General features: G+C 35.0%; 1 pseudogene; it reads left to right on the forward strand.

Moving 5' to 3' along the window:
* Window positions 1–465: 465 nt before the first annotated feature.
* The window catches only part of LOC131054633 (uncharacterized), a 51,269-nt pseudogene continuing 28,616 nt past the window's right edge, over window positions 466–23,118 (forward strand).

Raw genomic sequence — 23,118 nt, forward strand, 5'->3', positions numbered from 1 at the left:
AGATTCAAACAAATATACAAGTACCAAGAGAGCCAAAAATGGCCAAGATCTGAAAGTACAATTTCTACTTACAATGGCATCAATCTGATAGTATCATGTGAAAGTAGACAAAAAAATACGCACTTTCAAAAAAAACGGTACCTAAAAAGGAGGTCGGATGACCCCAAACAAAGCCTCTGAAGTTGCAAAAACTGGGATTACTCAGGTACAATCACCAAAAACTGTATTTTATGAAAAATACATGTATCAAAATCAAAAAAAAATTTCACCACTGCGGAGAGCATGAAATTCTAGCCCATTTCAAAAAAAATTGCACCCAAAAAAGAGCAAAAATGAGCAAGTTATGGCCATTTGAAGTTGAACTGCAAAATCAAAAAGCTCAATGAGAGGGGGGTCCAAAAATTTTCAAACCCCGCTAATGTGGCGCTGATGTCAGCAATTCACTGGGTTAAATTTGACGACTGTATGACCATCGCAAAAACTTTGCCCTCTGCTGACTGGGGCGTCCGTATTGTATGGATAGATGATGTGGCAGTCGACTGTGCAGTCTGTACCGTACGGATTTGCTGATTGTACAAGCTGATTTGGCTGCTAATGTGGCAATGTACAAAAATCTGACTATGTGTATGGAAAAGCTGACTGGGTACTGTACGGATGCTGATGTGGCATGGTGATTGGGCAGGTCTGCGTGGCAGATGACGTGGCTGCCTACGTGTACGGGTGTACCCATGGGCTAGTGGCCGCCTACCACATGGCAGGTGCAGGTTTGCCAGTTTTCCGTGTGGCGGTGTGGGCACTGGGAGGCGGCGTGAGGAGCCGAGCTGCGGGCTTTCGGGTGGCGGTGGAGCACAGGCTGCGACAGAGTGGAGGCGCGTGGGAGGCTGGGGAGCTTGGCTCGGACGGTGGCGTCGTGGATGCGGTAGAGTACGACACATGTTGGCTCTGTAGACCTGCAACGCGCAGGTATGGGCGTCACGGGGGGGGGGGTCTGCGGACCCCCCAAAAAAAACAGTTTTTTTTGGATGATTTTTCAATTTTTTTTTTTTTTGCTTTCGGAATTTTTTTTTTGATTTTTTTTTTTTGAAAAATATATTTCAGAAAAAGAAATTTTTTTTTTCTGAGAAATAATAAAAATTTTCAAAATCCATACAATATTAGCAAAATTGGAGAAAAAAATTTTCTCACTAAAATAGGCCGACTTTATAACCAAAATTCATGGAAACGGCCTTCTGGATGCAATGACAAGGTCGGATCTGGTCTAGGACACCTCCAAAAGATGCTGCTCCTCAAATTTGCCTCTTGACGTCGCAATAATGCCTCTTCAAGATGAATCAATGAAGCCCCAATGGCTCTGATACCATGTTAGATTTTGCCAAGATCAAGAGCTCAATGAAATGTACAAAATAGAGACACAATATAGGACAAGAATAAACTGTATTCTCATCAATAGAAAATGATCAACAATATGATTCAATAGTTACATACAATGAATAGAGGCCTACTTATATAGGCAAGGCCATATGGATGTATGAGCACACAAATATGACATGTGGCTCAATGAAAAACAAGGGTAGGTAGGAAATAGGTGTGGGTAGGTAGGAGAAATAATATAATATTACACATGAGGTGGATCACCCACCGAAGGTGGAATTATCACTCCATTATAAGTGGATATGATAGTGTAATAACAAGATCAACACCATAAAAGGTGGAATTTCTCCTACACACACTATCCCAATGTGGCACAAACACCCAAGTGTCTCATATCCAAACTACTATGAAATGCATTATCCTAAGTAAACTTAAGTAAAGTGTAGTAATATCCAAGATGAATAATTATTTACACCAATAGAAAGAATACCAAAGAAAGAGATAAGAGAGCCGCTCGAAGAGTGATTACAACCTCCTTAGTAAGCCATCAATTGAGGAAGGCTCGTCAAATGAGACAAACTTGTGTTGATTTTAACATAAACCGTAAAACTTTGGATAGAGCACTTGCATGAAGACAAAGACTTGACAATCCACTTCAACAAGATACATGGGCATTTGGTGGGAGGCTTCCACGTGTTGATAGAAAGTTGACTGACAATGTGAAGGAAGAGATTCAACAATTTTGGCACTCTAATTCTAGAGTGTCACCCAATGTAAAGGACATTTTGAAATTAAGAATTGACAACTGAGACCGCACACCGCATCCCAAACATTTCTTGGAATCAAGCCAAACAATGTTGTACAAATTTTTTTGTGAATTACATCCAACTTTGCAAATATCACAAAGGGCCTTTGAATCTTTGAAACCATTTTATTGTGTTCCTCTTAAGATTCGCAATACTTGTTGTTGCAAGTACCATGTGGAGTTTTCAATGTACCATGAACTTTTATGTCATATTCGTTCTACGATGCATACTAATGAGATGTTGCAGGAGTGTGGTGCAATGTTATTTCTGAGATCATCAAGAGACTTGCAAGATCTATTTTTATGCCCTAGAGATGATGGCTGCTATTTCTATAGAAATTATTGTTTGAATGAGAAGTGCTCAGAATGAGGTGGGTTGTCAAAGTTTGTTTCATGTTTTCATGAGGGCAGCGAACATGAGTTTGGAAATAATTATGTTGAGAAAAAAAGATACGAGACAGTGAAATATACTATGAAGAGTGGAGGTGAAGGTTCTAGATGCGAATTAGTCTCAAGAGAAGTGAGTATTGCTGATTTTATTTTGGATTTTAAGGAAAATCTTTTCTACAAGTATGCAAGGCACACCCATAGGTCTTAGTGGTTGGATCAACAATTCAGGATGTGTAAGAACTCTTTCCCGATTGGCACTATTGTATCGGTGGTTGATTTTTCAGAGAACTATACATTGCAACCACAGAATGAGGTACAGTCTCAGTACTACAATTCAGTCCAGATTGCTATTTTTGTTCACATTACATATAGACATGCTCCTAATAGTATAGAAGAGGATAGGAAGATAATCAAGGAGTATCATTTTTATATGAGCAATGATAGATCACACTCCTCCGAGTATGTGCAACATTCTTTCGAGAATTTTTTTGAGTTCTTGCATGAGAAAGATATTGCAATTGACCGACATATAATATGGTCAGATAATTGTATGGGTCAATTCAAGAATGTGCATATGTTTTATTGGCTGAGTAGAATGCATGTGGAGAGGCATATAGCTCATATTTGGTGTTTTTTTGAGGCGGGGCATGGGAAGGGAGAGCATGATGGAGTAGGTGCATGTTTGAAGAGAGTTCTAGTTAAGGAGCAATTGAGGATTTCATGTGCAAATTTCTCTGATGCACATTCTATTGTTGATTGGTGTAGTTCAGCATTGTCACATGGAGGTACTCTTGATTCAGTAGTGAGCAGATTCTTTTGGTTGGTTGAGGAGGGAACAGTGGGAGATAGATTGGATTGTCAAACAATTAAAGATTCTTCAAAGATGCATTCATTTCTCAGCTCAGATGCAAGTACATGGACCATTTGGACACGAGCGTTGGCTTGTTTTTGTTAGAGTTGTCTTTGATGTGATTGGGATTAGTGTGAGTCAAGTGAGTGAGTTGATACATGGGTTCCCTACTATCTAACTCCTTTATATCAAACAATATCCTTGTCAAATGATGACATGGAAAGTTCACTTGAGTATGATAGTCTATCAGATCTTGTACAACCAGGACATGTTTTTGCAGTTGTTGCACCGCAAGGGAATGAAGAGAGATTAGAATATTGGTTGGCATGATGTGTATAGCGAAAACAAAAGCTAACACAACCAGTGACAGATGATGATGGGTTCACATATCCTACAGGTTCAATTGTTGTTGTGGGAACTTGGTTGCGAACATACATGATTAGAAAGAATGACATACCTGCATTTTAAGACTATGAGAGACACAAAACCATTATAATGTATTCACACCTTATTATAGCTACAAATGTCAAGTTGTTGAAGCATCAAGCAAAACCGAAGACCAAAGAGCTATGGACAGTGACTACTGCTGATCATGAAGCAATACTGGATACTCTTAAACAAAGAGGTGACCCTTCAGGCACACTTGAGTAGTAGGTCTTTAATGGTGCCTTATTTTTTTATCATGCATTTCATTTCAAACAATGATCATTAAACCTTAATGTTCAAGTTTGTTACGTGTATATTAAGGATGTGTTCAAAATGCAGGTCTATTGATGAACATTTTTTTTTGGCAACACAGTTTTTGCATGCACATAGCGAGTACACTCGATATAATTGGAAGGGACGTATTTTTGCAACACGACTTATTATCATGCATTTGATGAGCTTTACAATTTTTGTTATTAGAGAACACTATTTGATAATTTTTTATGATATAATTATCGCATAACCTTTATGCTCATGAAGGTATTTTTTGATGATATACAACAGTATCACATTATGATTTTTGCATCAACATAGTGGGTTTTGTTGATATAATTTGAAGGGACGTATTTTTATGGTATATGATCCCACCTTTTCATTTATTATCATGCATTTCAGTTGAAGTGATTATCATAAATCCGTTATGTTCATCCATGCATTTTATGTGTAGACTAACAATTCTTAAAAATACAAGTTCATGCTAGATCATTCGTTGTTGACGAGACCCTCTCTTGGTGATGGTACATATTCCTTTGTGCATTAATGAGATTAAATTATGGGTCTTGTTGTATTTATTATCATGAAGATGATTCAAATGCATGTGGCTAGGACACATCTGCAATGGATCAAATTGTCATGATAGATGATCTATTGAATCAAACATTTGACATTGATAGTTAGGTAAATAGGTTAATGTTGGGCCTTCAACATCAACACCTACTAGTCAAAGTGGTCATCAAACTTTCACTCAGGTAACCTTGTCTATTTTTACTCATTAATGGTTTATAAAATAAAGTCAGTTAGATTTTGGCAATTGAATAACATTGTTTCATTTTCAGATGCTGACATCAGATGCACCTAATATTCTCTCCACAATGGAGCATGGTGTTCTCTAGCAGTAGCATCTTTGATGCTTTTGATAGTAGTATGAGTCAGATTAATAAATTTCTAATTTGATGCTTCCCACAGGGCTTAGCAACTTTAGATTGTGAGTGTGCCCCTGTTACAAATGAATTGTACTTTAATTGACATAGATGGTCTATGATGGCTTTTTTGTAAGACTATATGGTTTTATTACATATATTGTACTTTAATCGACATATAACAATATCCAAGTGGTGGTTGGCATGAGCTTGAATATGGTAAGTTGTATGCATCTTGAAGTTGAATATGATATGTTGTATACATCTTGAAGTTGAACTTTGATTAGACTTTGTCAGCATTTGATGAATCATAAATGTCATTTTATTATTAATCTTGTGAGTGTGACGTGTAGGAATAAATATCAATTACTTTGAAAGTCATGGATGGTTGTCCTCATATGATAACCACCAGATGGTTGTGCCTTATGAAGAAAAGCTGAACAGATAATAACTAGTTCAGAACATCAATTCAAATCCATAATCTAGAGGATACTAATAACAGACCTTTGTATATTTATCTTTTCTAATAATGAAACAGGTACAACTGTATTGAGATAAAATGAAGCTTTTCTCTCATATGAAGATGTCACATTGGAAAATTGGTCTTTATTATAATACACAAGACATAAGTAAAATCAAAATGCTCTCAGGGTATAGTTTTGGACTTGAACCATATTGCATAAATCTCAAGGCTTCAACTTGATTATCATTAAAGGTTTCTGATTGTTTACAAAATATCCCTTCATATCCCTTCATGGATGTCACATGCATAGGGTATGACCCTGAGCGTCAGATCGAGTGGGGGGAGGGGGGCAAAGTAGGAGCATGCGTAGGGTAATTATGCCTAACTAGACATGTCAGAGCTAATGGTTCGTCATCACAATGAGCTGAATGAGAAATTGACTAGGCGACAACATTCCATTTAGTGAGACTAATGATTTTTTTGCCAACCAAAAAATTGCTGCCCTAATAAAACCGTAGGGCAACTTGAAATACCGAGATAGGCTTTTGTAGGGACCCCTCTCATGGCCCCGTAGGTTCAAACAGATTGTTCATAGGTGCCACAGATTCCGAGTTAGGGCCCGTCAAAGTTTGACAATTTTGAGCACTTAGGGGCTCAAGGGACGACGTTGGCAGGGTATGACCCCGAGTGTTCGATCGAGTGGGGGGGCAAAATAGAAGCATGAGTAGGGTAATTATGCCTAACTAGACATGTCAAAGCTAATGGTTTGTCATCACGAGGAGCTAAACGAGAAATCGACCAGGCAACAACATTCCATTGAGTGAGACTGATGATTTTTTGCCAACCGAAAAATTGTTGCCCTAATAAAACCGTAGGGAAACTTGAAATACCAAGATAGGATTTTGTATTGACCCCTCTCATGGCTTTGTAGGTTCAAACGGATCATTTGCAAGTGCCACAAATTCTGAGTTAGGGCCCATCAAAGTTTGACAATTTTGAGCACTTAGGGTGCTCAAGGGACGACGCCAATAGGGTATGACCCCGAGCATTCTATTGAATGGGGGAGCAAAATAGGAGCATGTGTAGGGTAATTATGCCTAACTGGACATGTCAAAGCTAACGATTCATCATTGCGACAAGCTGAATGAGAAATCGACCAGGCGACAACATTCCATTGAGTGAGACTGACGATTTTTTCGCCAACCGAAAAATTGCTGCCCTAATAAAATCGTAGGGCAACTTGAAATATCGAGATAGGATTTTGTAGGGACCCCTCTCATGGCCCCGTAGGTTCAAATGGATCATTCATAGGTGCCATAGATTTTGAGTTAGGGCCCATCAAAGTTTGACAATTTTGAGCACTTAATACGCTCAAGGGACGACGCTGGTAGGGTATGACCCCGAGCGTTCGATCAAGTGGGGGGGCAAAACAGGAGCATGCATAGGTTAATTATGCCTAACTGGACATGTCAGAGCCGACAGTTCATCATCGCGATGAGCTGAACAAGAAATCGACTAGTGGACAACATTCCATTGAGTGAGACTGATGATTTTTTCACCAACCGAAAAATTGCTGCCCTAATAAAACTGTAGGGAAACTTGAAATACCGAGATAGGCTTTTGTAGGGACCCCTCTTGTGGCCCTATAGGTTCAAATAGATCATTCGTAGGTGCCACAGATTCTGAGTTAGGGCCCGTCAAAGTTTGACAATTTTGAGCACTTAGGGCGCTCAAGGGACGACGTCGGTAGGGTATGACCCCAAGCATTCGATCAAGTGGGGGGGCAAAACAGGAGCATGCGTAGGGTATTGTTCATTAAATGAATTGTATTGTTTATGAATTGTATTGTTCATTGACTGGATTTTATTGTATTGTTGATTAAATGAATTGTATTGTTCATTAAATAAATTGTATTGTATTGTTCATTAAATGAATTATATTGTTCATTATAAAAACAACACTTATGATGAAATGAAATGAATTGTATTGTTCATTAAATAGCCATTATTAACCATTGTTAATTATTGGAATGAAGATTAAAGATTTCCATGATAACACCACACACAGATGAGCAACAATTTATATGATCGAATATCAACTTCAGTATATATAAAAATGTCGAATGATTACAAATGTATGTCCATACACAAATATCGCATAAACACCAACTGAAAAAAAATGTATGTCTAAATACGTGAATGTATGTCCATATACAAAATATACATGCCAACTAGGCATGTAAGCATCCCAAAACTATCTATAACATCCTAAGTTGTTGATGGATCATCAAAATCGATCCTCTTCGCTGCACTGCTCAGCTCTAAAGGATCCTGTAAAAGAAAAACAAACCATGATTAATATTAGTTATATTATATAATTCACATTCGAAAAGTTAACATAAAAATGAACTATTTAATTGAACTATTCATGTTTACCTCATCTCCATGTTTTCTTTTCAGCTTTGCAGGACTCTTGATGTATGTCTTCGGTAGAGGAGGTATGTTTTGAATATTTTCATAAACAACCTACATATGTTTAGAAACATGACATTGATACAAGTTAGCATATAATTGTCACTGATAATAACAAATTATATCTACTAATCAAAAAATAAAATAAACACACATCTACTCGAGGCATCTCTTCTTCTTCTTCGGGTATACTGGGTGTAGTCATCAAGGATGTGAAGCCAAGGATGCTCTGTATATATACACAACACGTATATGAAACTATCAATCTATGTCTAGACATGTATAATCACTATAAGTTATTTAAACTATTCATTCAATCATATTTGTATTCAATTACCTTTCCCTTGTCTCCAATTGCACTACCAGATCCTAGATCACACTGCACCGTACTCGTGCTGCTTGTGCCCTACAAGAGTAAAATAAGATATACATGCAAGTTACTACTTAATCTAATTAATACAAATATAAATGATGAGCATGTATGTGCAATAAAATACAAACGACTAGGTGCAATAATATATGTATCGTCAAGCTATCGAGGCCAAATGAAATGACCGACAAGGTGCCCTCCTGAATCTATCTCAACTCATCCTCGGTCATCAACTGTTAAATAGACCATGTAAATAAAAATTAGTACTTAATATTATCTAATTTATAAATATTTAATTAAAATATAACATGAACTGTGAAAACACAAATCTTACCAATACATCATCAATGTATGATGATGGTGCCTCCTCGCCTCTAGCATGTGAGGACTCCCCAGGGTATCCTCCAGTCTATGTAATAACCTCTGGTGCATCATACATCTCATGCACCTCATAATCTGCACTATCCACAATAGGATCAATGGGCTGTCCAACTGGACCCAAGCATACGTGCCCACACATGACACAACTATGTGGCATGCATATGTGTGGAGCCGAGGATGACATGTTAGCACCACCTGATGCACTGCTACCTGTTGAGAAAAATGGTGTCTCAACCTTGCATTTATGTGAGTTTACTATTTATAGTAAGTTTTCATTTAAGCACGAAATGGTGCGAAACTCTCCCTGAAGCTTCTGGTTGGTTAGATAAGTATTCCGGTAAAGTTGCATCACAAGGTCACAGCTAGTTTTGAAGATATTAAAGTTTTCGTCTTGGAGGGGTGCAATAAAATATTTAAACTTAATTTTGGGGACTTTAGAGGCTCCGAAATGCCCTGAAAAGTGGCCGTAACCAGCGAAGCGGTTACGAGGTGATAGAGCACTTCGCGAGCTTTCTGACACTTCAAACGGTTCGTCAATCAGACACCCGGTTCTCAAGTTATGGCCTCCAGAAGTTTGTACTCCTGAAATAGGAAAAATAATTTGTATCGGATACATAAATGAGCGGTAAAAGGGAGCGACATGTGTTGATGTGTGCTTTAACATGTCATAGGGAATCTAGAAGGGAGATAAGGTCGGCTACACTTTATTGGGTGGTTTTAGCCCATGGTTTTGTAATACCGTTTGACGGTTTCTTGTATTGTATCTCCTATTTATGAGGTGTGTGAGATAGAGGTTGTGTGTAAGAGTCCTATGGCTATTGAGTTGCCTCTGAATCTTTGATTAGTGATACTCCTGCGAAGAGCTTGCTCTGCGAGTATTTTGTAATCTATTTTTGATTGCTGAATAACATATTGAGCTGCTTTTGGAGGGTGGGGTTTTTCTCCTGAAAGGGTTTTCCCCACGTAAATCATTGTGTTGTGGTATGAATGCTATTATATCTATTTCTATTTTCTGTAACTGTTGTAATGATCTGAAAAAGTTTTGCATTACCCTCCTCTCAAGGTTAGTGTAGGAAGTTGTTTCCGCTACTTAACTTCCTTACACTACCATCAAAAGTAGGCTGAGCTATTGACGCAGCCTGAGAAACCAAAAGGCTACTCAAAGAGTGAATAGCCGATATGGTCCATGAAGCCGCCTCACAAATGATATCAGGATACTGAACTGCAAGTGGGGGGTCAACAGGAGGAGGGGGGACATATGGGCCCTGGACTACTCTGACTGCCCTAGGTCTATTTTGGGGCATACCTAAACCTACACCCTAGAAAGGTTGGATGCCAAAGTAGTTCACATGTTTCTGTAAAACAAACTCAGCATACAATTTTTTTATGAAATAGAAGGGGATATCAAGATTATTGTTGGGTGGTTTGTCGAAAACTATCCACCAACAATCCCAAAAGTTTTTCACAATCCCATCATTTGTGCACCATTTGATAGAAAGTTTTGTTTTTTTGGGATCTACAGGCTGACTAGTACGGGGATTGACAAACAATGAGGCGATTTCGGCTTTGGATATCTCAAGATCCTTGATATCCTTATACGACAAGCCATCTGCATATTTTTCCTTCATAGAATCTTGCCACAAAAGGGTGGCATCGTGCTCCTCAATCATGGTTTCCATACTTTTTACGATTGACGTGAGAGGATCAAACAATGGGTTTAGACGAGGGATCCTACGATATACTTCTGCAATCCCCCTCAATTCATTCAAATTTTGTGCAATCAAATCTTGAATTGAGGGGGGGTTTGGCAAATGAGGGTTTGGTTGTTGCAGTTGTGGTTGGTCAGTGTTTTCATTGTTATCTCCCATTTTTAACCTAATTGAATGTAAACAATTAAATTTAGTTAACAAATTTAAACAATTAGGTATTTGATTTAAAAAAAACCTAGTTTTCATGAAAAAAAACCATATTTTCAATGAAAAATCAAATAAACATTCACAAAAAATACAAAAAATGAATGAAAATGATTCAAAATGACAAAATTCTTACCTCTAAATCAATTTTTTAGCAATTTTTTGTCAAAAAACTGGATATCGGATTTTGACAAATTCACGCGACCCGTGAGTTAAAAATGACTCATGGGATTGTTGCTGTCTAAATATAAAAGTCTCAGAAAATTGGATATCCGATTTCAACACTTAAATTATTTTTAAATAACATATATAATATAATAATATATTATATAATATAATAATATATTATATAATATAATAATATATTATATAATATAATAATATATTATATAATATATTATTATATTATATAATACGTATTGTATTATATATAATATAATATAATATAATATAATATAATATAATATAATATAATATTATATTATATTATATAATATTATATTATATTATATTATATAATATTATATTATATTATAATATAATATAATATTATATTATATTATATTATATTATATTATATATTATATAATATTGTATTATATTATAATATAATATAATACAATATTATATAATATATAATATAATATAATATAATATAATATAATATTATATTATATTATATAATATAATATTATGTTATATTATATTATAATATAATATAATATAATATTATATTATATTATAATCTATAATCTAATACAATATTATATAATATATAATATAATTTAATATTATATTATGTAATATAATATTATATTATATATAATATAATATAATACGTATTATATAATATGTAACATATAATATATTTTTTAAATTAAAATTACAAATAAAAATCAGATATCCGATTTTATTCGATATCCGATTTGTATAGGTAATTACCAGGCCAAGGTGTACTGACACCTAGGCCAAGCAAAAAGTCAACACGGATTTTCACATTTTTAGGCAAGTGAGGAAGGCTATTTTTTTTACATCACCACTTTTTGGCCCCCCTTGATCCTGCACTAACCCTAATCCTCCATCTGCATTTTCCATAACTGATAATTCTAGCCGTTAAACTTTTCGACCTTGAATTTGGAATCCTCCATTGCTCCCACTTAAATCTAAGAGTCCTGCCAATTTATAGAATACCTTGCTCTAATACCAATTGTTAGGGTTTCAAGTAGATCCGAAGCAAATATGAACTAACAATTATATGCAGATTTAAATACAAAAGATAAAGGAATAAAATAGGACACAGATAACACAAAGATTTAACATGGTTCACCCAGAATGGGTTATGTCCACTATACACAGCCATCCAATCTTTCTTATTATCCAGCAAAAATAGTACATCAACCCTACAATGCTTTAAGCATCCCAGCCACTTATAACATGCATTTTTAGGGCAACAATCAAAGTCGGCATTTTTAGGGTTTTATTACAATGTCGGTTTTCATCAACAAAAAATACCCCAAATTTTTTTTTCTTGGGGGCTCCTTCCCTCGAACCCCCACTTTTCTCGGGGGCTGCCGCCCCCGAACCGCTGCCCGAGGCCCAGCCCGGCCCCAGACCCAGGCAAGGATACATACTGAGTGTACAGTACTTTGCTGATCAGTCACCACATTTTAACACCCACTAGAAATGGGTGCCCAATTTTTACAAATCGGGCACCTATTTTGCTTTGGGTGCCCGAGCCATTCAAAAATAGGCACCCGTTTAACAATAGGTGCCCGAAGCTAAATGGGCGCCCATTTTTGAAATGTAGTTATTTTTTTTTAAAACCATTTTCCATCATTTTCACTATTTCAAAAATGGGTAGACGTTTCAGAGGAGCACGGGTAACCTTTTTCTTCACCCCAACTGACCCCCCAAACCATTTTTTTCCTCCTTCTAGGTATTTAGTTTTATTTATTTATATTATTTTTCATAAAAAAAATGTTAAGTTATTGTTATTTTTTTATTTTAGTGTTTTAAAATTTGAAAAATGTTTTTTATTTTATTTTATTTCATGTTTAAAATAGTTTTTAATTTTTAAATATTGCAAAAAACATGAATAGTAAAAACTGTAGGAAAAAAACCAAAAACATGAATAGTAAAAACCGTAGGAAAAAAAAACAAAAAAAAAACGTAAATGAACAATAAACATTAGACACAAAAAAAACAATAAACCCTGAACAGAAAAATGAACACTAAACCCTAGATAGAAAAAAAATGAACAATAAACCCTAGAAAATAAATGAACAACAAACCCTAAAAAATTAACAAACAATAAACCCTAGATGAAAATCAACAATAAACCCCCCTTCTCTCTCTCACACACACGTACACGTTACCATCTCTGTCACTATGCTCTCTCTCTCAAATTCTCTCTCTCTCTCTCTCTCTCTCTCTCTCTCACAATCATGCGTAAAAGTCTGAATGTTTAAATTTATATTTCTAAATGTTGTATTTAATTATAGGATTCTTTTGTAAAAGTTAGATGTTTAATTTATGTTTAAATTGAACTTTAAAATGATAATGAATATGAATGTGTTTTTTTTGTGTGTGTGAAAAATAGGGTTCTTAAATTTGATAATACTTTAATTATCACTATTAATCCTCACTACTTCCTAACTTAGCCCAATCTCTAAAGATATACTATATATTTACAAACATGATAACATGTCCTTTTTGTTTTTATTTTTTTTTCTCTTTGCTTTATCCTTTTCTCTTCCTTTAATAACGAATGCCTCCTTTTTATAGTAAATACCCCCCTAATAAGAGAGATAAAACAAGAATACAAAACTCCCCATAAAGAAGTAGGTTACATGCTAATGATGAAAGATTGAATAAAAAACATGATCCATTACTTGCAAACAACATTTTTTTCCTTTCGGAAGAAGTAAATACATTGGTGACTGGAAATGTCATTATAATAAGTTGGGTAAATACAAAATTCAAATCTAAATAGACTTGTGTCTCTAAAAACTTCACAAATATTCACATGTTGGAACAAAATGATGATAAAGAATCTTGTGAGGATCGAAGTAGAATGAGCACCAAAGATAGTATGATGGGTTGCCAATGATGGCATAGCTATCATGAAAGAGGATATCAATATCCTCAAAATAATATTTAACATATGTAATTCTAAACTCCTCAAACAAGGATAATATATTTAAAAGATATGAATCCAAAGTGGTCATGTTTAGAAGGTGATTAATGCCATGCTAGACTAAATCAATTGGGTTTATGAAATTGGTGATAATAATATAAAATAATAAAAAACATTTAAGATGGATATTAGGTCTTGATAGGATGAGTACTTGAAGAATGAGCTAAAACCGGTACTGGATCTGGCATAGCAGATGCTAATTTGAAGCAGTACAAGATATTGGATTTGTATAATCCATTTTTGTAAGTCAGTGTGACTTCCTTTGTAATTGAGCAGTGAGTTCTAGGTGCTTGGCCTTCCTGCATGTGTAGGCCCCTCTTGCAAAATAGAAATATTCTCTTATTGGCCAGTAAGTGAATATTGTGGGTCACAAATCCCACTGAGGTTTTTCCCACACCGGGTTTCCTCGTTAAACTACTGTGTTATGGTGTGCTTTTCATGTGGCTGTTGTTATTCTTGTTTACTGCATTATTTTGGTTTACTGGTACACAATATTGATATGCTTTACATGTTTTAAATCAAGTAAATTCTATCACCGGTGAGATACTGATTCACCCCCCCTCTCAGTATCTCTAGGAATCCTAACAATTGGTATCAGAGTTTGGTCCTCTATTTTCAGAAGCCTAATAGCTTGAGGAAGATCTTGACACCAGTAGAGATGGAAAATTTGAAGAAATAATTGGAAACAACTCTTTCAGACTATGATGCAGAAAAGTTGAAAAATATCAAACTTGAAGATGATCTGAAGGCTGCTCAGGATATTATTCAAGTGCTTCAAGAAAATCTTACAATTGCAAGAAATAAGAGAAGAGAACTTTGTGAAAAGATGCAGAATGAGAATGATGAAAAGGAAACTCTTAATGATCTGGTAAACAAGCTAAGACAAGAAAACAATACAACAAAGAATGAGATGCAGGATATGACTATGAGATTTTATAGGGAAATTGAAGATAGGAAGAAAAATGAAGAAGACTTGACTAGAAGACTGAATGATGTTGCAAATGAAAACACAAGACTTAGTCATGAAAATGATATGTTGAAGATAGATCTGATGCATACACAAAATGACACAAATGAACTCATGAGACAAAAAGGAATCTTAGAAAGAGAACTAGCTACTACAAATCAACACAAGGAAAAATTCAAGAAAAGCTCAGAAGAACTTGGTGACATGCTAAAGAATCAGAAACCAAATTGTGACACTAATGGCCTTGGCTTTGAAGTTGGTGAAATCTTTGGTACTGCAAACACACATGATCATAGCAAACCGGTAAGGCAGCCAAATGCTTATAAATTTAATGGAAAATGCTTTAACTATAACAAGTATGGTCATAGAGAAAATCAGTGTAGATCTAGAAATTATCAGAACACTAATACACCCAACGGTCAATGTTCTAAATGCAACAAAGTTGGTCATAATTCAAAGAATTGCAGAATGAATGTAAGATGTTATGTTTGTGGGATATTTGGACACTTATCTAATCAATGTAGAACACAAACCAGCATAGGATATGGAAAAGATATTCAGAAAAACAATGTGACCTATTATGCTTGTAACAAGATTGGACATATTGCTAAATTTTGTAGAAGTAAGGCACCACCGACAAATAATAATGGTGCTAGTTTGAAAGCTAAAGAAAGGGTTGAAGAGGTAAAGCAAGAATTCTCAAAACAATGGATCACAAAGTCAGATCAGAATGTTGATGGAAATACTCCTCCACAGACAAAACAAAGTAACACCTCATCGGCAGGACACTCCTCATCTAATTGAAGAAAAATCCTTTAAGGGTTTAGCAATAAATGAAATACATGCTATTATTCCCTCAGTTGATGGTAAGAAGTTGAAATTACTTCTATACCGGTAGATGAGTTAAGTTGTAACTTAACCGACAAGCATTAAATATGGTAGTTGGTGAAAGAAACATTATAAAGAAAGTGTTTTGGCTCTATTTTTCATTCATTGAGCATTCAAATCTTCGAGAGCACAAAAATTCCTGAATGAAGGCATTCCAAGCAAAGAAGAGAATCAATCTATCAAATCATTCATCCTTAAGGTAGATCAAGGTATTTATAGCTATGACATCTTCATCCACTCTTGAATTTATTGCAAACCCTACTGTTGTTGAAGTTGTTAAGCTACCTAGACCCATTTTTCAGCTAGTTCCCTAAATCACTAAGAAAGATGATAGCATATGTGCATTCTCTCAAATCCCTAAAGGATTAGTATATACTGAAGACCCTAGAATGTATATACATTGTCATATTGATGAACTAGGTGATGATGAAATTAAAAATATGTATAAAATAGTAATCTGTGATGAATCTGAAAATGTCAAACCTGAACACAAGATAATATAAATGCTAGGTTTCAGTGAAATTCTTAGTATCCTGGATTTTCCCAAGGATATCATAAGAATTGTGTTGAGCAGGGTACATGGTGAATTTTTCTGGTTAGACTCTATTCACAAGATCATAAAAGAAGTGGTAAGGGTAGTAACAGGGTTACCCTCCACTAGCATCACACCTGACAAAACTAAGAAGGTCTCAAATGACTTAGTGACAAACCTAACTGGTGCAACATTTGATAAAAGATCACTAAGGGTAAATGATGTAAAGGATACAAATATCAGATATATCAGTATGATCTTAGGTTACAAGGCTACACATGCAAATAGGTTAAACTCAGTTTCTAGCCTATGCATCAAAAGTGCCTATGATATGGTAAATGATAATGCAAGGATAGACATATGTGAATGGCTTAAAGATGAGCTAATAGACAATCTAGGAAAGATCAAGAGGGAAAAGAAAGGAACTTTCAGATTTGGAAACCTACTTGTTTGTCTAATGCTATACATAACCAAACAAGTACCCGGTATTGGTTCCAAAGATTTTGGATTTGATATACCGGTAGGTAAACAACTATCAGAATTGTTGAACAATATGGGAGAGAACAGGGAGAAAACCATAAATGAGCACTTTCAATCACTAAAGGCTTGAATGAAAACAAGAGTAAGGATATCACAAGCTATTGTGGATAAGTACCAAAAGGAAATATGTTTTGTAATAAAGAAAGATGAAATTTGGATGGAGGCAGTTATTCCTAGAACCATCTAGGTAATTGAAATGAGGTATAAGACTGATGACAACATAATAGAAACTTATGCAAAAACCCTCCTGGAAGCTCCTGAGGAACCAGAAGAAAAAGTATTTGGTGGTGCTGAAACTATAGAAAGCCAAATTCAATCAAGGAAAAGAGTTAAGAAGGTTGAGGCAATTGTTAGAAAGGAACCCGACAAGAATAGGCTATTAAAGAAGATGTGCTAAAACAAACTGGTATAACTGAAAGTGAGTTGGAAGCACTTCAACCAGAAACTCACCTTTCACCGGTTGGAACTTCTTTAGAAAGTGACATACCTGCTGTATTTAAGAGAGTTGAAAGGAAAAGAAAACCTTCTCCGACACCCAAGAGGACACGATAGAAACAACAGGTAGTAAGGCCCCCAACAAAGAAATTAACTCCAAAGAAATAGAAGATCACTCCTAATAAGAAGACACAACAAACTATTACTCCCATTGATAAACTTCTCAGTGAAATTACATAGGATGGAAAGTTGAACAACATCAACAAACTATATGACCCACTATCCACTGATGACAAAGAGAAAGTAGAGAATAATGTAATCTTACACTTAGATATTTTCAAGAAAATTTTGATGCAAGTTGTTGATGAAATACCAGCAGATCTATATAATAGACTAGAAGCTAGAAGAGTAGCTATTGTTGAGCTAGATAAGAAAATAAAGATTGAAAAACTACTTGTAGTGCACCCTGTTAAATCACCTAATGAGATAGATCAATTAATCTCTGAGGCTAACTAGTCAGTATTCTCAACTGCACACCAACATGTAGCACTGATGGCAAGAAGAGTGAATTAGGTAACAAAGGAAATAACAGATGCATGGGACATATTCCTGGTAGAAAAAGAGAAATAGGAAGAGTATCTAAAACCTAAAACCTTCAAGGTATATCAAAAGGATAGGGACAAAGGAAAAGGCAAGGTAGGTGGTCCTCCTAGTATAAAGATAATAGACAACTTAACCCCACCACATCTAGATACTCCACCGGTAGACACTACTGACAATCAACCGGAAATTGAGAGTATGGACACATCACATGAGGATACAAATCCTGATTCAGAGGTGTTATATACAATGAACATTGACACTCAGGAAGTCAATAATGTGGTGGATAAGGAATCAACTGAGAAATCGGATGTGGCAACAAAGCCACCGGTAGGAAATATTGCAGTAGAAAACATTGAAATTGGGGAACTAAAACAAACTAAAGGATCAAATGAACCCTTGGACACTAGAAAGGCAAAAACCACAGATGTGCATACTGATGCATCCACTAAGCCACCGATAACTACTGAAACTGAAAAACCAACTGAGTCACCGGCAATAGGCAGCACAGAGGAAAAACCAACAGTAGACAACACAGAGAAATAGGGAGAGCAATAGGCTCCTTCACAGGTACAGACAAAGACAGTGCCGCCAACCCAAAATGAAAAGCCTAAAATTTTATTTGTAGAAATGCAAACTCAAACAGATCCTCTAGAGAAAGAGGAAAGCAAAGCTATAACTACAGCTGATAGATTACAGATTGTAAAAACTGTTGGACAAACATCTGGTACAACCATGACATAATTTAGACCCACTAATGTAACTGAGGTCTTATTAGATTTAATAAAATAAAGAAAATAATAGAGTGCAATGCACAAGCCTATAAGGCTATAGATGACACTTTACCAATTTTGAAGATGATAGCACCAAAGTGTAGTGTTGAGAATAAAGATTCTTTGAGCCAATTAGACACATTGTCTAAGTATATAACTGACAACCTAATAACATTGGACAAAATAAATGAGGATACATTTAAGGAAAGAATGATAAAAGAGAAAGAAAATTTCTTTATGGAAATTGTCAATAAGAACAAAGAAGAAATGGATAGTCTTTTACTGGAATTCAGTGAAATCATATTTGACTTCAAGAAATTGTATAGGGACACATGCAAAACAGATGTATTAATAGAGTATCTTGACAAAGAAATTAGAAAAGAACAGGATAAGATTAATAAAATTGTTGATAATATGATTGGAATATCACACTCATATTTTGAATTAGAGAAGAAAATTGCAAAACAGGAAGAGAAAATCAAGAAACTGGAAAATGAAAAACAAAGGATAAAGGACAAAGCAAAGGACTTAAAATACAGACTTGGTCCAAGACTAGAATATCTTATTTCTTTGAGAAAAGAAATATCTGAGGCTCTGGTTCCCAGATTATAGACACCAAAAGAGAAAATGCACATACTCACTGGTACAGTGTAGAGGACTAAAGAAGCCATAAAAGACTGCAAAACATTCAACAATGGAATAAATCTAGTTTTGACAGACATTTTTCAGATTGTAATCCACCGGTTACAAGAATCTAGGTAGGACTCCATTGACAGCGAATGAAAACCTTTGTCATTGATGTCAAAGGGGGAGTAGAGGAATGAGAAAAATGGATGGTTCATCTGCTCAGGGGGAGCACACAGTTTTGGTAAGACATTTTTGGCAGACTATTTTTGATATCATTTTTGAACACTTTTTTATTTTTCTCAATGAGTGTTGCCATCAATGCCAAAGGGGGAGATTGTTGGCAAATGCACACTCCAATGAGACATTGTAAGTGATTGAAGGTTTTGTCATTGATGCCAACCTTGCAATCATATACTACCAAGACAAATATACCAACACCGACAACGACAAACTCTACATCGACACACAGAACACTGACAGTGAAAGGATGGATACCGACACTCTGGCCGACAGGAATTTTGTTGATAATATATTTTGTAATTAAATTGTAAGATCATTGTAAGCCGACATGGCGAGTTGTAATATGACTCATATATGTATGAGATCATTGTAGAACAATTAGGAAGAGTGTGATAGGAGAAATTATGCAGACCTAATATGTGAATCATAGGTTAAGGATTTATGCATGAAGCAGAGCTAAAATCGGTACTAGATCTGGCATAGCAGATGCTAATTTGAAGCAGTACAAGATATTGGATTTGTATAATCCATTTTTGTAAGTCAGTGTAACTTCCTTTGTAATTGAGCAGTGAGCTCTAGGCGCTTGGCCTTCCTGCATGTGCAGGCCCCTTTTGTAAAATAGTAATATTCTCTTATTGGCCAGTAAGTGAATATTGTGGGTCACAAATCCCACCGAGGTTTTTCCCACACCGGGTTTCCTCATTAAAATACTATGTTATGGTGTGCTTTTCATGTGGTTGTTGTTATTCTTGTTTACTGCATTATTTTGGTTTACTGGTACACAATATTGATATGCTTTACATGTTTTTAATCAAGTAAATTCTATCACTGGTGAGATACTGATTCACCCCCCCTCTCAGTATCTCTGGGAATCCTAACAATGTGCACAAAATAACATTAAGAAGAAGTTAACTAATACAATGTTGTTTATGAAACCAAAATTATAACAAATGTAGACAAATACAATGTTAAAGGGACAAAGAAAAACAATTATCATGATTAAATATAAAAGAGTTCACACAAGTAACACAAAATTACATGTATATAAATTTGATTCAACCTGTAGACACTCAAAATTGTCATGTCTAATTAAATAAATATTTTATTTATTTAATTATCTAAGCCTAATTCTTCTATTAATTAAATAAATCTTTATTTAATTAATTAATTCATTTATCCTCTTCTAGCCTTATTTCTCATTTAAATAAATACATTTATTTATTTAAATTATCCTTTTCCTAAATTAAATAAATATTTATTTATTTAATTGATCCTACTTCTTCTATTTATTAAATAAATCTTTATTTATTTAATTAATTCATTAGCTTTTTCTACCCATGACACATGTCATTCATCTCTTAATTCATACACTACCTACCCCTTTCATTATTTTATTATTTCTTTTACCTACCCTCTAATCATAGCCGACCTCCTTTTACACCTCTCAATCTTATCCCTCCATTTCATATAGTGTCTTCTATTTAAGGAGATACCTCCTTCATTATCAAACCCTAATCGACAATCTTGAGGACTTGACTATACTACGATCCTACTTGCAACCACATTCCGTTCTTTGTTGAGCTCTTGTGCACGTAAAATTTGAGAGCAAATATATCAAGCAAGATCAATGGAGATAGGAAGAATGGAGATCAAAAACCTATTGGACATTTGATGGTATAATCTTTGTGATTTCATTTGATTTCCATTGTCTTAGGTAATCTTCATATGTTATGGTGGATCTTTGTTGTTGTTAGGCTAGGGTTTGGTGGTTGAATTCATTTAGCCTTTCAATATTGTTATTATTGTTATCCATTTTCACCATACACATTGTCACGCCCCGTGGGACATGGATTTTTCTTAGATCTATGTTTTTTGCAGATTTTTCTAACCCTATATTGCTATTTTGTAAAACAATTTGGAGAATAACCTTGTGCAGCTAGGGTTTTGGACACAAAATCAAGATATTGGAGAGATTCAATCATATCTCATAAACGGCTTGGAAATTTTGCACCAAATTGTTTTTGCAAGTTGAAGAAAGTATCAGGAGCTCTCAATCCAAAATTTAGAATTTTTGAAGTACATTTTCATTTTCTATTAATTTTTTATGATTTTTCATAAAAATTTAATTTTGAGAGCAAATGAGAGAATTTTTCAGATTTTCTTATATTTTTGGAAATCTCTCATAATTATAAATAGGATCTGTTCTTTGTGAATTTAATTTTGATGCAAAATATTTCCCTAACAATCGAATCTTTAAAAATTAGGGTTTTTCCTTATTTTGATCAGATCTCACAAACGGCTTTGAATTTTGACATAAAATGTTTTTTGCAGGTCAAGAAAACTATCAGAAAGATTCAATAAAAATTTTAGATTTTTTGGATCAAGTTTTCATTTTATATGAATTTTTTATGATTTTTCATAAAAAATTAATTTTGAGATAAATTTAGTGAATTTTTTGGATTTTATTACATTTTTGGAAATCTCTCAGAATTATACATAGGATTTGGTCTTTGTGATTTTAAATTTGATGCAAAATAATTCCTCCAAAATCAGATCTTTGAAAATTAGGGTTTTGCATTATTTTACTCATATCTCACAAACTGCTTGGATTTGTTGTAGAAATGTTTTTATGCAGGTTTGGGAGACCATCAAGACTCTTTAGTAAAAATTTCATATTTTTTGGATCTATTTTGCATTTTATATGATTTTTTTATGATTTTTCATAAAAAATTAATTTTTGGAGCAAATTAGCAAATTTTTTGGATTTTCTTGCATTTCTGGAAATCTCTTGAAATTTTACAGGTTTTTTTTTTTTATGATGAATCAGATCTTTGAATTGGTCAACAAAATGCATTGTTGAAGGCCCCTATTTCACAAAGTCTTTTGGATCTAAAATTTACCTAACTTGTGTGCTTGCAGGAAGGGGTGATTATTTCAAACAATCCAAACTACTAATAAATATTTGTTGTAGGTCCTTGGCAAGGGTTTTTGGATTTTTATTGTGTGCCTTGTTTTCATAGACTAGCAAACACTTCAATTGGTGCACTAAAATTGAATCATTGTCTTTTGTGTCTTGAGCAATAGGCTCTTTTTGTTTAATCTTTAGAGGGCCTATCTTCCCGTGTAGTCATTAGGACTACTAGTGAGAAGAGAACAACCCAAGTGGTAGCGAGGAAAACTCACCTCTTCCGAACCACTATAATCAAATGTATTCATGGTGAAAACTATGAATAACGTGTGCTGATTAGTTCATACCGACACTATGTCTCCCCATAAATCCGTTTGATCAAATTTAATTGATCATTTGTAGGGCGTAACCCCTATCGGCTGGGAGCCTTCTATATTTATAGAGCTAAAAGTGCCACATGTATGGCCACACGAGCGGATGCCCTTACTAGCACCTCTTTGTTTTAGAAGCCCAAATCCTTCTAGTTGTTGGGGCAGGAGGTCGGACCTCTGGTAGCGGCCCACACACATACGGTTCTTAGTAGAGATACAAAGTTCACCATGGGGAGTTTTCATGGGGACTGATGCTTGGCTGACCTGAGAAGTGAGTGCCGAGGGTGGAGCCAATGAGGTCAACCATCTAAGTATCCGCTCTGAATAGCGTAGCCTCAGGGGTAAAACCCCATGTGGGATCAACAACTATTGTCTTGGCTAGCCATAAGAATTGTGCTTGAC

Source organism: Cryptomeria japonica, chromosome 8 (genome assembly GCF_030272615.1).
Source record: "Cryptomeria japonica chromosome 8, Sugi_1.0, whole genome shotgun sequence".
Lineage (NCBI taxonomy): Eukaryota > Viridiplantae > Streptophyta > Pinopsida > Cupressales > Cupressaceae > Cryptomeria > Cryptomeria japonica.